The following is a 19667-nucleotide window of genomic DNA, read 5'->3' on the forward strand; positions in this document are numbered from 1 at the left end:
TGTTCTTAGTATAATTCTATTGGGTGTGGAGCCTGATTATATTCTATATTCAAAGGTTTGAGCCGGATGTATACCCCAGGAAGACTGTACACCCCTCCACGCGAGGGGGTGTGGGGGGGAATTTTCCCTCCCACGGGGGTTTGGGGGGGCCAATCCCCCCGGCTAGTGGGTTCAGGGGCTAGCAGTCCCCCGGTGGGGGTTCGGGAATAGTGCCCTCGAAGCTAAAAATAGATGTAAAATTTCCTTGTAGAAGTCTAGTAATTTCTAGTCATTCTGGGCCATTCATTAGGCGATTGATCTGACAGTAGAAGTTATGTTTAATTTAGGTTTTTTTTCCCTAGAAGGAAACCCTCACTATATATTAGGGAATTGTATTGTGTCTATGTATATTTGTATTATGAGTGAGGAAGAGAGAGGAGATTGAGAGTGAAGAGGGAGTTACAGTGGATCAACTATAGGTCGTATCTCTTCAGTTTGTTGGATAATAGAAAAATAAGAACTGGTTGTTTCTCCGTGGACGTAGCCTAAACTAGGTGAACCATATATATCTATGTCTCTCTTGTTTTATGCGTTTTCTATGTTTATATTTCTGCAATATTTTATGTGTTCCATTGCTCTGTAATATATCATTTTCTAACAAATTCAAGTGTCTTGTCCTCCCCCTTGGCTAGCTGGACTCGAAACCAAAAATAATGCATCATGCTAGACTAGGAGATTTTTGGATTTCATGTCGTCCCGCCATGAGTGAATCTCAGGAACAGGTACATTGATGGAAGATTGCACAACAATGAAGGGGATGAAGGAGGGCATGCTAGAAGACTTTCTTGTAGTTGAATGAATGTACAAATCACATTGAGAAACAAGCGAAATGTATGCATGCACTAAACCATCAAGCAAAAAATAAGGCCATTGAAGACCCCACAAAACTTTGCCATGCAGAGGTGAAGACACAACATGCCGAGAAAACATCCATCACTCAGTAGCATATCATCTTGACATGGACACCATAGCCAACTAGTGCACGTCAACAGTGTCATGTTGAGTTTTGTCATGATTCGTCTCAACCACATCATTATTATGGGCCATAATTGTTTTAATCAAACGTAATGTAAATTGAAAGTCCATCAGATGCACATATGAAGTTGAAGAGTCATGCCAGTTGAAAGGTCATAGGAAGTTTAATGGTCATGAGGGAAGTCCAAGAGTCACAAGGGTCAAGCATCACCCTGGCTATATATACCCCCTCATTATATGAGCAAAGGACTTTTCACCTTGGCTCCTCCCACATATTCTTGAGGGTTTGTAGTCTATTCTTTGAGGAGTGAGGACTCGCTCCAATGTCTCACTACTGGGGCTAGTGATGTATGGTGTATAGATGTGTCTTGGAACTTTTTCTTAATTCAAAAGTCTGTGTCAAGCCAGCGTGTTTTCATGCATGTTTTGTATCCGTTTGTAAGAATATTCTTTAAACATTTGCAATGCAATTTTTCTTAACCTATACTAATATAGTTGAACTAATTCAATTATTTTAGTACTTACATTGTTGACAATGCGTTGTTTTGATTATCACTGGTGTCTCATCCATGTGGACTAATTTGTAGGACATTAGACATACCATTCTTGTTTTCCATGGTTGTAACAACCATCACCTTTGTGTGGACTACTCCGTTGGATGGTGTATGTGTTTTCCCTTGCACTTTGGCTTTAACGACTACCGCATCTGCTATGGACTATTCTGCTAGATGCTAGACATACCCTTTTTGTTTTCACGTGTGTCTCTCCCTAGGTGGTACTATACCTCCCATATAGAGGCTCACTTTTACCCTTTCCCTTATAGTAAGAGAACCCAAACACAAAGTTAGATTATGCACTCACCAAGCATAATCACCTTGTTTTCTTGAATTTACAAGCATAACACTCTCATGTGCTAAACAACAAGAGCTAAGGAAAATATCTAAGATAATGGAAACCAGGCTATCGTACCAGATGGAACTCCTACACCAAACAGGGTGAGATCCAATTGGGACTTCATACCGGGAAGATCCCCTAAATATTTGTGTGTCCAACACCGTCAAAAGGCACATAGGCTTCACCTAAATAAAATCTATTTTTTTAGTGTTCGTAAATATAAAGAGGATTATGACGTAAATATAAAAGGAAATTTTATTTATTTACCATACATCTTTATACCTCTTTTATATTTATTATTTACCATACCTCTTTTATAAACATGGTATTTGGCCCATGATATTTATCCCATGGTATTCAAATGGTATTTGGCTAGGCTTCACCTAAATAAAACCTCTTTTTTGAGCTTTTGTATATATAAAGAGGTTTATGGAGTAAATATAAAAATAGGTTTTATTTATTTACCATACCTCTAGTTTATTTATATTTTTATTTATTTACCATACCTCTAAAAAGGTTTTATTTATTTACCATACCTCCTTTATTAGTCTTCGTAAGCCTCTTTATATTTTAAATTTATATTGTGTTTATAGATTATAATAATTGGATTTTTTTTAAATAGGTCCAACATTAGATTAAAAATGATAAATGTTAAATGTTAAACATTACATGTTAAAAGTTTACAGTTATGTTTACATGAGATCTACCCCCATTACATGTTAAATATTTACCTTTACCTTAATTTTACATGAGCTCTACCCCTATAGAGGTTGTAGAGGACCTCAAACACAATGAAAATAATTATATAACTTTTAAAAATAAAGAGAACAAACCATAGTATATTGAGGACCCAACATGGAATATTTTAAAAATACTTTTATAGCTATATATTGGTATAGAATTAGTAATAATAAGTGATATTAATATACAAAGAAATAAATATATATAACTATACTAGATCCATCTTAACCCCTAATTTACGTGTCAAGAGGTATTTTTACTTTTATTTCATTTGTTAAAGAAGACATTATAACATCTCTACCATACTGGGATGGAGAGTTCTTCTAGGCACAATAAAACACCAACCTAGATACATCTTAATTTAGATCTACCAAGTGCCAAGAGGGGTCACGAGATTATGCATACACATTTTAGAGTGAAAAGAGAATCGGTCGTAAATTAATTATAATTATTAATTATTTTATTTTATTTCAATGTAATTTAACTAAGTTAAAATGTTAAACAAGACATTGCAATGCAACATATTTACTGTAATGGGTTATACTCGGTTGATGATATGTTTTCAAAAACTATTTTTAATATATTTTGTTTATTAAGTATTATTAAAATTATTACACTAGGAGGAGCTATTCAACCAGTTTATATGAGATGTGTAGGGGTTAGGAGTAATGTAATAAAAGACATTATGTCAATATTTTTTTAATTACTAGCTCAATATGTTCAATTTATATTTATTTACATGTAATTTCTATCAATTTTTAATCTAAATACTTTCTTAAATTATGGTGGGATGTGACTAATGGTAAATATCTTATTTATATGAATATGAGTTATTTTCAAGGATTTTACTTTTCGATGAAAACGTCACTACACAAATACCTATAAATAATATATCAATATTGGAATGATATCAATAATTTATGGCATAAAATATGTGATGCAATTATCCACATGGAATTATATTATGAAGAGGCTACAATAAGACCTTCAAGTTATGTTCCAATCAAATATTCAAAAAATAGAGTTTTTAACAATATTGAAAAATATTGTATTTTTTTTCGAAGTTAAACAATTTAAGTTCCATTTGTCAATTCTAAGTTAATAATGGTCTATATTCATAAATGATTATGTAACCATATTTAAATTTATTAACTATCCTAGATCCATCTTAACCTCAGATCAACTAAGTGTTGAGAGGGATCAAATCTCTTGAGGTGCAAAACTCTTTTTTGAGTGAAAAATTTGAGGAAAGGTTTACACCTCAATAGATTTGACCTCTCTTGGTGTTTTATATATCCATAGTTAAGATGGATCTAGGATGGTTTTTATATACACACATACCATATCTAAGCTAGATCCATCTCTCCCTCTCTCTCTCTCTACCCTCCCACTCTACTCTCTTCCTCACGCTCTCTCCATCTCCCTTATCACCCCGTATCTCCTTTCACCTTTCTCACTTTACATATTTCTTATTCCCTCCCTCTCTCCCCCTAAAAATCTATCACTCTCTCTCTATCTCTCCTCCTCCTCTCTCAGGTCCTCTCTCTTTTCCTTCATCTCGCTTCCTTTCTCTCCCCCTCCCTCTCTCTCTCCTCCCCATTAACCTCTTTCTCTATCTCGCCTTCTCTCGACCCTCCATCTTTGTACCTCCATCCCTCTCTATTTCCCTTATCTCCCTCTCTCTATCCTTTAATTATCTAACGGTTTCCTCCTCTACTCTTTCATTCATTCTCTCTCCATCTCTTCCTTGTCACCAACTTTCCCTCTCCAAATATATATCTCTATGTGTTTGCTCTTCCCTCTCTATTCCCCCTCAAAATATATCTCTCGCTCCCTCCCTTGACCCTTCTTTCTCTCAAGTCCTCTCTCTTCTTGTTCCCCCCTCTATTTTTATCTCTCGCCTCCCTCTATATCTCCCCACCATCTCTCTCTCTCAACCCTCCAACTCTTCCACTATATCCTTCACTCTCTCGTCACTCTTACCCTATTTCCCCCTCCATATCCCTCTCTCTCTCTCTCTCTAGTCCTTCAATCTATTTTCCCTCCTCTCTTCTCTCCCTCTCTTCCCATATCTCCCTTGTTAGTCCCTCTATCTCTACCTATATCTATCTATATATTTGTTATTCCCTCCCTCTCTCCCCTTCCAACTCCATCTCTCCTCTCCCTCCCTGTTTATTTTTTAGTATCTTGGGAGGTACTCCAAGTCAAAGGGTTTGGGGTTTGGAGGGAAAAGCGCCAGAAAGTCACTTGTGGGCTAGGAACCGAAGGTTGGAGTTTTTCACCCATCATGTTTTGGGGAAAATACTTGGAGCACTTTGGACATGTGATGGGACAAGATGATAGAGGGTAGAAAGGATAATCCAACGCTTCAATAATCATTGAATTCTGAGTTGTCCTTAGTGAGATATGAATTTTTTAAGTTATGGAGTGCATTTGCACCAAATGAGTTTAGATTGGCTTAAGTTTAGTAAGCCTCTTGACAATTGGACAAGCCCTTGTTGGAATTTTTGAGAATCCCTTCTTATGTGTATAAAAATGAGGTGATGGAGAGTCACTTGACTCATCTAAAAAGCGCAACACATCACAAGTAAGGAGCTCATTGAGGAGAATGATACCTTTGTTTTAGCCACAGTAAAGAAGAGGTGACCTATGTTGAGGAGAAAGGGCTTTTCAAGGCCATTTTTAGGTGACCAAGATCTTTTTAGGAGGGATGAGGAGCTATGTTAGGGGGTCAAGGTAGAAAGGACTATTTGGGTGTTGATTGGAGGAAGCGTAAACCCTTATCAAGGCTATTATAGGCTAGAACAACCTTATTGTAGGATCCCACGAGGTATTGATGGTAGGCCAAGGACGTTGTGAGGGAGAAAATAGCCTAACATCATAGCAAGGGATCTAATCCCCTCAAGGAAGGGCAGTCACACTCCTAAAGAGAAATTATGGGTAGATCTTTAGGGTTGTTAGTGGATTGTGTTTTGTGCCCTAACCAGGCCTAGATTGTAGCATTTGGAGAAGACCTCAAAGAATGAGCTAAGGTATGTTTTCTGAAAAAATCGTGTAGCTATTAGATCCATGATTCAGATCAATTTTCTATCAGTTTCCATTGCATCATGTGGGAGCCAATTTGGAGACTTTATTTGGTGATCAAGAGCCTTCATAGAACCATATTCTCCAATGAAGTGTTGGGTGCCATTACCCTGGTGGAGGGTGGAATGTTGGCTACCCAAATAATCTCGTGACTAGAAGTCTTGAAGGAGGTGTGATTACTTAAATGATGGTGACATTTGGAGTCTAATGTGAGACATTTTGATGGACAAAAATGGTTGCTAGATTGGTGGATTGGAGCTCAGGTATTGGCTAGCCTAGAGAGGAGATTGGATCAACCCATGTTCATTGCAACAAAATCAACTTGCAGTAGTGTTAGGTGGCATCCCTCCTAGAGTCTCTATGTGATGTCCTTTGAAGGACTAAGGGGAAGCTAGAGAGATGTACATAAGCAAAGAACTCGCAGGACAAGAAACGATATAGAACTTGTAACAAATATTGTCATCACATCTTATATACCATGGACTATTGTATTATTTAGATTGACTTAATATAATGAAGATTGGGTTGTACCTTATTGTACAATTTTGTTACAAATTGTGTATACTTATGCATAAGTGATTCACTGCTTTATATTCTCTGTTGTGAAAATTAGTTCTTGTTAAGATTCTTGGTTTGGTAGTGTCAGAGATTTTAAGATTCTAACCTAGACCCAAGATCATGGAAATTCAACATGGTATGAAAGGGAGTGTAAGGTGCTTTGGAAGTTAGTGAATCAAATTTGTGCATAGCGAAGTAAAACTTAAGATGGAGTTGGTCACATTGTAGGTAACAATGTCGAAGCTTTAAGTTGGTATCTGGTATGAGGATAGGTTAGAGGGGTTTTCCAGCTATAGTCCATGGAAGGAAAGGATCAAGTTGGTATTGCAGGTCAACAAGATTTTGGAGTTCACCAAGAAAGGCATCAAGAATCCAACTGGATCAAAGGAGATGGAAGTGTATGAGGATTTATATATGAGGTCGGTATTGATCATCCCTTATGGTGTGAAGGATCCTCTAATACCTCATTTTTCCACGAAGAACATTGCGCATGAGATGTGGATGACTCTTCAGAATTTGCTCTAAAATAAGAACAAGAACCAAGTATAGGTATTGGAGTATAATTTGAAGTCCAACAAGATTATACAAGGTGAAGTAGTGACTTTGTATCTTATGATATTGTCTCAGGTCAAAGATGAGCTTATTGTTGTCGGTGTGACTCTTTCAGATTTAGTTATGGTGAGGATGTCTTTGGAAGGGTTCACCGAGGGATGTAAGCTTCATCAAAGGGATTATTCCCAAAGAAAAGTTTCTAGACAAGAATAAGTTCTAGTATGACTTCATTCTAGAAGAGTTACAAGACAAGGATCTTCATCCAAAGAAGATGGATTTAGAGGATGGCATGGAACTTCTAGCATGAATGAAGCGTAAGAAGAAAATGGATTTGAGTAAAGTCAAGTGTTTCAACTGTGGTGAGATGGGTTATTTATAGACGAGATGTTAGATGAAGAAGAAGGGAAATTATGAGAAAAATAAAGAGAAGTAGGTCACCAGTGTTGCCACTTTTGCTAAGATAGATGCTCTCACTAGGAGGTTGGAGGAGGAGGACTTTTCTATGATCTCTCATTTCTCATAGGTTACTATCGATGAGGATGGATGGTACATCGACATTGGCATGAAGAAACATATGACAGGGTCACACAAGGTTTTTGATACTCTAGTTATGATGAGCACCAAGATTTGATTGAGTGTTGCAAGTAGTTATCATGATGATGATTTACTTCGTATTCTTACAAGTACCTCCCTTGCTAAGAGGTAGTGTTGATTTTTTAGTAGCTTGGGAGGTACTCCAAACCCTACGGTTCTGGGTTTGGAGGGTAAAGCACCATAAGAGTGACTTGTGGGCTTGGAACCCAAGGTTGGGGCTTTTACCCCATCATGTTTTTGGGAAAGTCCATGGAGAACTTTGGCCATGTGATGGGATCATATGATAGAAGTCTGAAAGGAGAATCCAATGCTTCGAGAATCATCAAATTCTAAGTTTTCCTTGGTGAGTTATGAATTTCAGAAGTTATGGAATGGGTTTGCACTAAATGAGTTAAGGTCTACTTAAATTTAGTAAGCCTCTTGATAGTTAGACAAGCCCTTGTAGGAAATTTTGAGAAGCCCTTATTATGTCTATAAAAAGGAGGTGATGGTAAGTCATTTGACTCATCTAAAAAGTGTAACACATCACAAGTAAGGAGCTCGTTGAGGAGAAGAATACCTTTGTTTTAGCTGCGACAAAGAAGAAGTGACCTATGTTGAGGAGAAACGGTTGTTTTAGGGCCATTTTTGGGTAAATGAGGTGTTGTTAGAAGGGTCAAGGAGATATGCTGGAGGGTCAAGGCAAGGAAGACTATTTGAGGGTCATTTGGTCGAAGCGAATACCCTTATCAAGGTTATCAATGGCTGGAACAACCTTGTTGTAACATGCCACATGTTATTGAGGGAAGGTCGAGGAGGTTGTGAGGGCTAAAATAGCTCAACATAATAGCAAGGGGTATAATCCCCTCAAGGAAGGGTAGTCACACTCCTAAAGGGAAATCCTTGGAAAAGTTTTAGGGATGTTAAGGGATTGTGTATTGTTCCCTAACCAGGCCTAGATTGTAGCGTTTGGAGCAGACCTCAAACAATGAGCTAAGGTATGTTTTGTGAAACATTCTTGTTGGTGTTGGATCCATGATTCAGATCAGTTTTGGATTAGTTTATATTGCAACCTGTGGAAATCAAGTTGAAGAGTTGATTTCATGATCAGGAGCCTTCATAGGAGGTGCGTAGGAGTAGATTCTACAATGAGGTGTTGGGCGCCATTGGACTAGTGGAGGGTAGTGTGTTGGCTACCAAAAGTACACTGTGACTAGTAGTCCTAAATGAGGTGTGACAACTAAAGTGAGGGTGAAGTTTGGAACCAAATGTGATACACTTTGATGGACAAAAGTGACTGCTAAATTGGTAGATTGGAGCTCAGGTATTGGCAAGCCTAGAGAGTAGATTAGATCATCGCGTGTTCATTGTAGAAGAAGATACTTGCAACAGCTATGGTTGTCCTTTGAATGACTAAGGGGAAGCTAGAGAGTAGTACATAAGCGAAGGACCGACAAGAAAATATACGACATAAAAGATGAAACAAAGATTGTCATTATGTCTTGTATACCATAGGTTGTTGTTCAGATTGGTTTAATATAACAAAGATTAGGTTGTACATTATTGTACAATTTTGTTAAAAATTTTGTATACATGTGGATATATGGTTTACTTCTTTATATTTTCCACTGTGCAAAGTAGTTCTTGTTGAGTTTCTTGCTTCGGTAGTGTCAGAGATTTGAAGATTCTAATCTACATCCAAGATAACGGAAATTTAACTCCCTCCTCTCTCTTCCTCTCTCTCACACCTCCCTCTCTCTCTCCCCCCTCTCCATCGATCTTGCTTTGTCTGAGCCCTCTCTCTCTCCCCCCCCCCCCCCCCCCTCTCTCTCTCTCTATCTCCCTCTATCACTTTTTAATTGTCTTAAATTAGACAAAAGGAAAAAAAAAAAAAAATACCCTCGTAAGATTGCAAGCTCAAGTCTTTTGTGATTTTCTTAAACTAATATGAGGGATGCAAGGATTTGTAATTGTATCAATTTAAGACTAAGGAAACAAGAAAATTTTCTCCTTCATCCCACAGACTCAAATTTTTTGTGGTTTTATTGTTGAATTTGATTCCCTAAAATCATCCTCATTTCCTCATAGAGGCAATGGGAGGAATAGGCGGGCTTAGTAGTTTTTTGATGGAGGGAAGAGGTGGGATTAGTTGTTTATGGTAACCACGAGTGGAAGGAAAAGGTGGTGGGAAGCAAACGAGGGTTTAGTCATTTGTGATTTCATTGTTGAATTTTATTACCTAAACTCTCCCCTGATGGAAGGAAAAGGAAGTGGGAGGCGAGGCAGAGAAGGTGGGTGTGGAAGTTAGGTACCCCAAAACTTAGGCTACATGGTTCTCACTATCTGACTATTTAGGGCTAAGTCTAACAATATATAGTCATTTGTGGCAATATGAGTGCAATGAAGGAGTTCATTACTCGAAATGATAACCCTAGTTTCTTTCGTGCAAATGAAGTGAAGGAAGGGGCCAAAATTGGTGTTAAGTGATGTCAAACTAATAGTGGTGGAAACCACAATAAGTGTTGACTTCAACCACATTGATTTTTAAACAAAGGGAATCAAATGGGCATTGGTATGGTTTTCATAGTTTTTCGAAAGTTTAAAAAAAATGCTTTGTTCCATTACCCTATGCACAATATTTTCTGATCATTAGGGGAATTTTGAGGTCTAAAATGGGCTACCTAAAGAAATTATAAAATAACATTGGAAATAATGACATAAGATTAGATTACATCATCAAATTTTAGAGGGAAAATAGGAAAAATTATTTTTTTTCAACTCGTATTGTCAACTTATCTCCCTATGGGTTTACTCAAATTTCGAGCTAAATCACTGATTGGATGCAGAATTTGATTGTTCATCCAAGGAGTACCCATGTTCCATATTTTTGATGGGCTTTTCTAGGCAAAAAATGAGAAATACCTAAAAAAACCTGATTGCAATCAATCATGTTTTCTCATTTTTTGTGTAGCAAGGTCCATCAAAAGTATGCAAGATGGGTACTCCTTGGATGAGGAATTAAATTTTTCATGTAATGAGTAATCCCGGTTGAACTTTGAGTAAAACCTTTGGGAGATAACTTGAAAATACGAGTTTAAAAGCTAGCTTTATTATTTTATTATTTTTTAATCTTTTAATTTTTTACTCAAAAAAATGGTGAATCATACCCCATGGTTGACATCATCATCTTGAATCCTATTGTTTCTTATAAATTTTATTTTGGTTGTACAATTTTCTTAGGAGGCCCATTTTAGACCTCAAAACTCCCCAAATGAAAGTGTCATCTGCTTTCTGCTAAGCAGTTAGGGTTTCTTTGCTACAACCACCCGTTAGATTCAAATGTATGACATCTCTGATAAGAATAATATTTTTGTTACATTTCATTATTTATTTTAAAAAGGTTTTATTTCTTATATTCTCTTTTAGTTTTCTATTAAAATTTAATCTATGGGTTTCTTCGATTTACATGTAAAATGTGTGTTTATATGCTCAAAATCTTCTCAAGTTTTAGTGGAAACAATGCAGATAGAATAAATCCTTCTCTGTTACTATCACCAGGTAAATACTACTTCATTTTTCATTCAACGTTTTTATTTTTTGAGATGAAAATTCTATAGGTTTTCTATATGTTTACTAGATTGAAAATCTAGTGAAATATTACACCATTCAAAGCAACACCAACGATGTACCAAAAGTTAAGGTTGAGACGTTTTGAGTATGACAGAGGTATTTCTCCCATGAATTCATGTATTGAAAATATACAATACTGTAAGCATCATGAGCTTGCAAATCCATCAATGTATATTTCTATGAAAATTCTAGTTTACGATCTATGAAAGGTGTTCCACTCTTCCTCAATCCCGTATGCTCTGATCTGTAAATTTTGTATCACACCTGATTTAACTAAATAAATCAATTGACAGTCACATAAAGGTGCCACATTTCCATTTTTACATCATGAAATTCACATATGCTTCTACTAATTATTATGCGGTATTGGGAAACAATGGTTAGTGTTGGCATCGAAATATTTTCATTTCAACAACTTTCAGTTGTATAAATTCAGTTGTATACTACTTCAGATCAATATTTATAAGTGCTAGCATAGCCTCTGATATCGCTGCAATTTTGCTTGTGGGAGCTGCAACCGTCATTGGTGAGTACATGATTTTAAAATTATATTTTCTTCCTCTATTTTAAATGGACCAGACCATTAAAAACGAACAAGCATAGAATCGAGTTAGGTTCAAAAATTTGAAAGTAATCTAAACCTATGAAATAGGTAGATGATATGATGGTGGTTTCAGGCACAATAGTAGCAACTTACTTAATGGACAAACATGGGAGCAAAAAGTTGTTGATAACAAGTTATACAGAATGGTAATATGTTTTTTTTATGGATTTTTGATAAGACTCTCTTGATTTTTATTTTTTCTGATACTAACGAATTTTATATTTTTATTAATCTCAGATTCAATTATTTCCTTGAATATATACCTTTGTTCCTTTTTCATTCATTTCAGAGGGCACCCTATTCCCTTTATTAAAAAAATCAAATTGCCTATTTTTATTATGAGCTTATCAAGTGATGTTTTGATGTATGTTTAAGGAAGACAAAACTTGAATTATCTTTCCAGAGTCGAATTACTGGAGGGAGATACTAAGCCTCTAAAATAAATACCAATTTAAATTTTATTGGTGTAGGGAAAATTAGAAAAATACGTGGGTAGAGTAGGAGTTTTGTTTTTTCCAAGAGTGATTTCAACCTATAGATTTCCTAAGAATGACATTGTTATCATCCAATACAGATTGGATAAACAAATATCTAAAATGTCACAAAGATCCTAAGACTATGCTCAAAACATCATAATATTTATGTTTGACCCACGGAATGTCAACATCATGTATGGTTAGCCGGTTGTTTTTTTGAATAATGCAATCATAACTAATTGTTATGTTTTGACTATGTGTAGTCTAAACCGAAGAGTCGTGAACATTAAAATATATTAAACTATTAGGGTAGTATAAAAATTTCACTTGAGGACAAAATGACTACCTATTCAATTGTCTCTATATAAGTTTTTTTGAATAATGCAATCATAACTAATTGTTATGTTTTGACTATGTGTAGTCTAAACCGAAGAGTCGTGAACATTAAAATATATTAAACTATTAGGGTAGTATAAAAATTTCACTTGAGGACAAAATGACTACCTATTCAATTGTCTCTATAGAAGTAAAACCTGTGGTAATTACATGCTTACGTTGTGAATTTTCCAAAGCATTAAAAAAATAAAACAACACGGTTCAACACTAGTTGTGCAATTAGGATATCCTTACTCAGCAAATGGCCAAGTTACTAGGTAGATGCAATTTATTTGTCTATCTTATACAAATATAGTAGAAATCCTATGATTTTGAAATCATTGAACAAGAGAATAAACAACTCAACCTTTATAGAACTACAAAGTAGTAGTCATCTTGGTCAAGAAAAACAACTATAAACTTATATTGAGTTATTGCTCGATAAAGATTTCTCTTTCCTATCTTGTGACTTATGTCACTATTATTGTGATCTATAAAATGTTGTTGAAAACTAAGTGGTTGTGACCATGGATAAAAACTCCACAGTTAAGCATACTTGGGCTAGAGTCATATTTGGATGGGTTACTTGACCAAAAAGTCTTGAATACTAAGTGAAATTCCTAGAAATACTTGCGGATGAAACACAAAATACGCTAAAAAAAGGTGTGTTGTTGCTAAATTACTCTATTAATAAAAAAACTTGATTGATTACAACTAAATCCAAGATGATGTATCTCTTCTTTCTAGCTATATTCCTAAATAAAGCCAACTAGGGCTATTTACTTCACACAAACTCACACTTGAATTTTCTAATTTTAAATGGAATTCAAGGTAACTCATACGCTTTCTCTAAATTATTCTACATGGTGGAGCAACTACCTACTTTAACATCCATTGAGAAGTGAAATGACTCTTCCCAACCATGTCCACTATTACTTCTTGGAGACAAATTGAGATAGGAAATGTAGGTTGTCTAACTACTTATAGTGGTTGTGGGTGATCAAATTTGAACAAATCTAACACTAGTTTAAAGGAGATTAATTATATGCTCAATATAAATATATGATCACTTGGACCAATCTATATTGTGAAGTATCAAAACAATATTTTTGTTAAGTTGATATGTTTTGTTCTAATGCTATAGAAATGTTTCTTAACACCACTAACATTGTTTATATTTGTTGTCTTCTTTTACAATACACCTATGGGTTCTAACAAAAAGTTCTCATGACCAGAAAACTAGCCACAAAAATCTTAGCATCCTACTTTCAATCACATGAGAAATGCATAGATGAAAAATGAAAGAAGAAATAGATATAAGAATATATAGATTTAAATATTAAAAAATTTCTACAATAAATATCGTGAATGTTTCACAGGGACCAAGGTAAAATAGCTTTCTACATAAGGTCCATTAAACAAATTCAAATATCCACTGCGTGCATATAATACTAGATAAGAATTCATACATGTTCTTGCATCTAACCCCATGCACTTGAAACTTAACATTGTTTCGGGGGGCTCTCAGGGATTATATGACAAACACTTACCATTTATGTTGAGAAATTTCACATGGACATTCCCTAGAAGACAAAAGATTGGAGTTGTTGGGCTTCTTAAGGTGGAAAATATACTCTCCTTCAAGCTGTCTTTAGGTTTGTACAACCAAGAGAAGGAAATATTATTATTAATGACATCTATATCTTCTTGGTAGTTCTATACAACATCATATGAAAATTGAGCATCATCACTCAAGACTCAGTGATGTTTGAAGGAACAATGTAATACCTCTCCTCCCTAGGAATGACTAGCACCTTTCATTGGCTGTGATTAGTACTTTTATTGATTGTTAAAAAATAGAATTTGATGAGATAATGTTGTATATAAATATTTATTGATATATAAATAATAAAACTGGAAACATTTGAAAGTGGATCACTAAGAGATTCTGGACAAGATAACTTTCCATGATAATAATTTTAGAAAGGATTCTCAATAAATTTAATGGATGGGAGATAAATATCCATTAACAACTTGGTTGGAGATAGAAGCTACGTGGGGATTTACATAAACCATCGCTGAAGATAAAAAAAAGTGAGCTTTTGGGTAAAAAAAAAACCCATAAAGTGGGATGATTCTTTCGGAAAATATCCCACATGGAATGAAGGAATAAAAAGCATACTGCAAGGATCAATGTGGTTGTTGATTTCTTGGCATGAGTGAATCTCTGCATGGGGGAGAGTTGAAGAAGAGAAAATCTATGGTTAGGAGGAAAACAATTCTCCATTCTCAAGTGTATTCTGACTACAATTGTTCTAGTTAGGTTACGATTTCCATTATTTTACACATTCAAGGTTAGCAATGTCTATTTGATTTGCTACTTATTATTAGAATAACATACCAAGAAATGATATATCTATATATATATATATATATATATATATATATATATATATATGGGGAACTGGTGTCTTATTATTGATGGGATGGTAGTAAGGATTTTTGGTAATGTTGTACTCTTACAAAATAGGAACTAGTAAGATATTTACTTATGTAAGATTCAGTAATAGTGTGCTTTTTAAGGGTTAGAATGGTTATGTCAAACTAGAATGGAGTAATGTCGACTTTCTACTTATTTTTCTCTAATATGAATAAAAGAATTAGTATTGAAAGTAGGAAGTCAGTACTTATGTAAGTAATAAATAATACACATGTACATTTATATCACAAAGATATGTCCAACCAAAAAATGGAACACTAGAGATGAGTACCACATGCATTAAGCTACATAAGCAACAAGACATATATAACCACTGGAGACAGCTATTGTTACGTCAATTAATTGAAACAAGTAAAAATGCATTCTCAGGAAATTATATGAGTAATATAGTCAGTTTCAATCATAATGAAACTAATTTAGATATAGCTCTATTTTTTAAAATAAAAATATAGAGAAACCCTCATAAATAATACGAGAATTCAAATCTTAAACTATAGCATGAGCACCTAGTCATAGTTGTGATTTTATGCAGAATTAGTCAATAAATTTCTATATAGAAAGAAAAACAAAAAACATCTCAAACCGAGTCTCATACAAGACCTCAAGTTGCTAATGAAAAGAGGTATCATTCTCTTCCTATAACTACTCGGGTAGAAACCCTGAGGTGCTAGGTAGAAAATTATTTTAAATCTCTATGACATAAACATTCAAACTTATCCGAAGGTAGTCTGTGAAGCATGACTAGCTTAATATCTACAAAAAATATTTGAGATAGAGATATATATAAATCAAACAATAGAACAAAACAAAACATGAAAGAGAATGATAAACTAGAAATGTTCCCTCTTAGTCCAAAGAGTAGGGAGAACAAAATAACATCCAGCGTGCAACATAACAGAAGGGCTAGAAATCTGATAAGACTAATAAGTAAATTGTCTACATAATGATAATTAGAGGTAGAGCATGACAATATTAGGAAAAGGAGAAAACCCTAAGCGTACACGATGTATTGAAGTTGAACGAACATAGAAAATTGATAATGATCATGTATTTCGATAGTGAAAACATCAATTATACATAAAAATCAGAGTAAATTATATAGAGCACAAAACCCACATAAGTTATTGTAACCTTCCTCCAAGAATACAAGCATGCTTATATTAAACAAAAAGAAAAAGAAGAAGTAGTTCGTGAGTAAATGGCTGAGCTTAAACCCAATAGTCGGTACACTCTATACAGGAAGAGAAAAAATAATAATTGATTAGAATCCTTAAATCATTGAGTTACATGAATTTAGCTCAGACATATAATGTCTTTTGAACAAACAAATTGTGGTTACCACCATGTGGCTAACTAGGAAGAAACTGTAGGGCCACACATAACACTAAAGGCATTCACATTTTAGCTTCAATCTATGATTTGGCAACAAGAAACTAGCAAAAGGAGTGAAACTCATTGTGACCACCAACACCCAGAAACTACTAGAGCAAGAGTCAATCAACCTACAAAGGGACTAGAGCATATGATGCGTTAAAGAGGGGTGGAGCTTGATATTGACAACTTCAAACCTAAATCTACATAACTCCTGAGTACCTATAACAAAATAACAACCACAACTGCAAAGGAAAAGATGTAAGAGTCATACACTACAATTGGAAATGAATAATTTCAAGAGGAGATGAAACTATAACTAGGGAAACCGCATCATACCTTTAGTTCATTGGAGAACGGTCGAAAGGGTGTCTAATACCAGTGATTGACATGCATGGAGTCAAAAGAAAATAGGGTTAGTACAACCCTCAAGACTGAACTTCACGAGACAGGCTTTCTTGTAGGAAACAACTAACCCAAAACCTAAGGAGACTTGGAAAGCTACCTGCAAGCGTCGCATGAGCCCCTTCAATCTTCATTGGTAAGCCTCGATCAAAATCATTGCAAGAAATTCCATGGAAGATAAAACTATAGGCTAAGGGGAGTAGGATACCTCGGTCTCTGCACCCAAGAAAAAAAAATGCACTATAAGCCACATGCTGCTTGTAAATTAAGATAACTAAATAGGGAATGAAAAAAAACCAAAAACAAAAAAGAAAAATCACTGGAAAAAAGGAAAAATACAACTGATACCTGCCACAAAGCGCCCTGAACTAGCAAACACCACCATGGAGGAGTTTCTTTGAGAGGAATATTTTCATAAACAAAATACCTGACTCCTGAGGGACATGAGATCCATTGTGTAAGGGAGTCAAACTTAAATTTATCTCATAAGAATTTTGATAGAAGAGGGAACCAGTGCACGGGTGCAAAGTATACTAGAAGATGTTCACATGCCTAATGATAAAGTGTAGGGAAGGGACTAATTGGTCTCGGAGAGTAGAGGAAGGTGGTTTGACCCCTCCAGGTGCAAACCAAAACTGCAAAAAACTCCCCTCAGAGAGTTGCAACAACAAAAAAATGTATAATCCAAATGGTACTTAGTGTTTTTGGCATGCATCTAGGGCTAGGAAAAACCTCCACTATTGATCATCCTTCAAGCAGTTGTGACCATAGCTCATCACCATGGTAGGTTGGGAACACACCACAAGAGAACTCTACCAATCACATGAAAAATACCTTGTGGCAGTGGGGTACCACGCTACGTGAAGGAGGAGAGTAAAGTAATCCCATTCCAACTATGAAATGGTGATGTGTGTATCCAACTTTAAACTAGTAATACACGTTACTCATAATCCAACACATGATTTGGAAATGAATAGGATATTACTTTGAATTAATAGAAACAATAATTGATATATGTATATAAGAGTTAAGTATAATGAAAAGGGAGTTAGGTGCTAATTGTATAAGGGTGCTAAGAGTAATGAAGGGATAACCCATGCTTTTATGACACCTTTAATGCATAATTCCAAACCTTCACCAATTAGACTTAAGAAATTTTCTTATAACATCTTTAATGCGAATGGGAGGATTGTAGGACCTTTCGACTTTCACCTCAACCATTGATATGCATGAAACAAAAAAAATGTGGTTACTTTGATGTGGATATCTGAAAAATGGTATAAGAACCCATGTTCTCTACTAGGCCTTCAAGAACGATCACAACATAAAATATATACATAGGAAAAGTATATTAAACTAAAAACTGCTTCATTGTATTATGTGAATAGAAGGTTGATTAACCTAAGGGATATATGCAGCAAGATGATTGAGGACGCACCTACTATTCCAACAAGAGGTGGGTTGTATGTAGAATTGGGGGAATGAGCCACTCCAAGTACAAATCCATTCATGGAATTCATATATAATTTACAATGGAAGTTGGCACATTTAAGGGACAGTAACGAACAATTGATATGTGCTAGCGAGGAGCAAGAAATAATGGTCAGAATTTTAACAGAGAAACTGAGCCAGAAAACAATAGACTAGACATAATGAACGGAGATGGGACATAACCTAAAATATATGAGAGTGAAGGGGAGCCAGATAAAACTTATTTATGAGAGACTAAGTGAAAGAGATAGCCAGAACTTCAAGGAGAATTCCAAAATATCAAGCCCCCTAGCTTTGATGGGGAAGAGGAGGAGGATGTAAAAGCTTAACTATTAAATATGACTAAGTATTTTCAAGTTTATGACTATGAGAGAAACTTGAAATCCATGTTAGTTGTGTATCAACTTCAAGGAAAATATGCCTTATGGTGGGAAGAAGTAAAGAATGTACAAGGGTTGGAGGAAAAGACAGTATTGTGGGAGGACTTCTACAACATTTTAAGAATTGCTACCTGAGTGAGGGATATTATGTTGATCACGCCAAATAATTCCACGAGCTAAGGCTAGGACAACTTACCATAGATGATTTTGTATCCCAATTTACCAACTTGCTAAGATATGTTCCATATCTAAAGGAGGAAAAATCTAATTTGAAGCAGTTCATGAACTGCTTGCCTATAGTGTACAAGGAACATATCGAATTTGATAACTCAAAAAACATGGATGAGGTGGTGAGTAAGGCAAGGTTATTCTACCAACAATTTAAAATCAAAGGGGAAGTATCGAATACTTGGCCGAGTAAGGATAGGACCAGGCTCAAAATGGGAGGAAGATGACTAAAACCAAGGTATCTCAAGAATTTTGTTCACGATCATCAACAAAAAAGGTTTGACAAGGTGAATATAAATCAACAAGTAGCTTTCGAGACAGGGTCAAAAACCGTTGATTTAAACATTAGGAAAGGTAATTTAGACAAGGAGAAGGGATCGCTGAAATGTTGGGGATGTCATGAGCCTCATATACTAAGAGAATTCCCACACAATCCCAAGTCTGTGCAGAATATAGAAACTATTCATGAGGCTACTACAATGATTAACATGTCTAGGATCATTCCAAGGATAAGTGCATCCCTAGAGGATAGACAAGAAGAACATCAATCTACAATGATTGAGCTAGAAGATATTATCGCCAATCACCCTCTCTCTATTTTAACTGACCCAAGATCTAGTGTAAGCTATGATGGACTTCAAATAGTAGAAAAATGTAAATTGAAAATGGAAAAATACAAAATAGTTTAGCTGGTACAATTGGCCACTGGTACAAAGAGAAGAGTCACTAGCCAGTTGATACAATGTCAATTAAATTTAAACGGATGCTTGACCACATTATATTTAAATGTA

This window comes from Pinus tabuliformis, chromosome 3_2 (assembly GCF_031772625.1).
Source record: "Pinus tabuliformis cultivar Carrire ecotype Pingquan chromosome 3_2, CPIR1, whole genome shotgun sequence".
NCBI lineage: Eukaryota > Viridiplantae > Streptophyta > Pinopsida > Pinales > Pinaceae > Pinus > Pinus tabuliformis.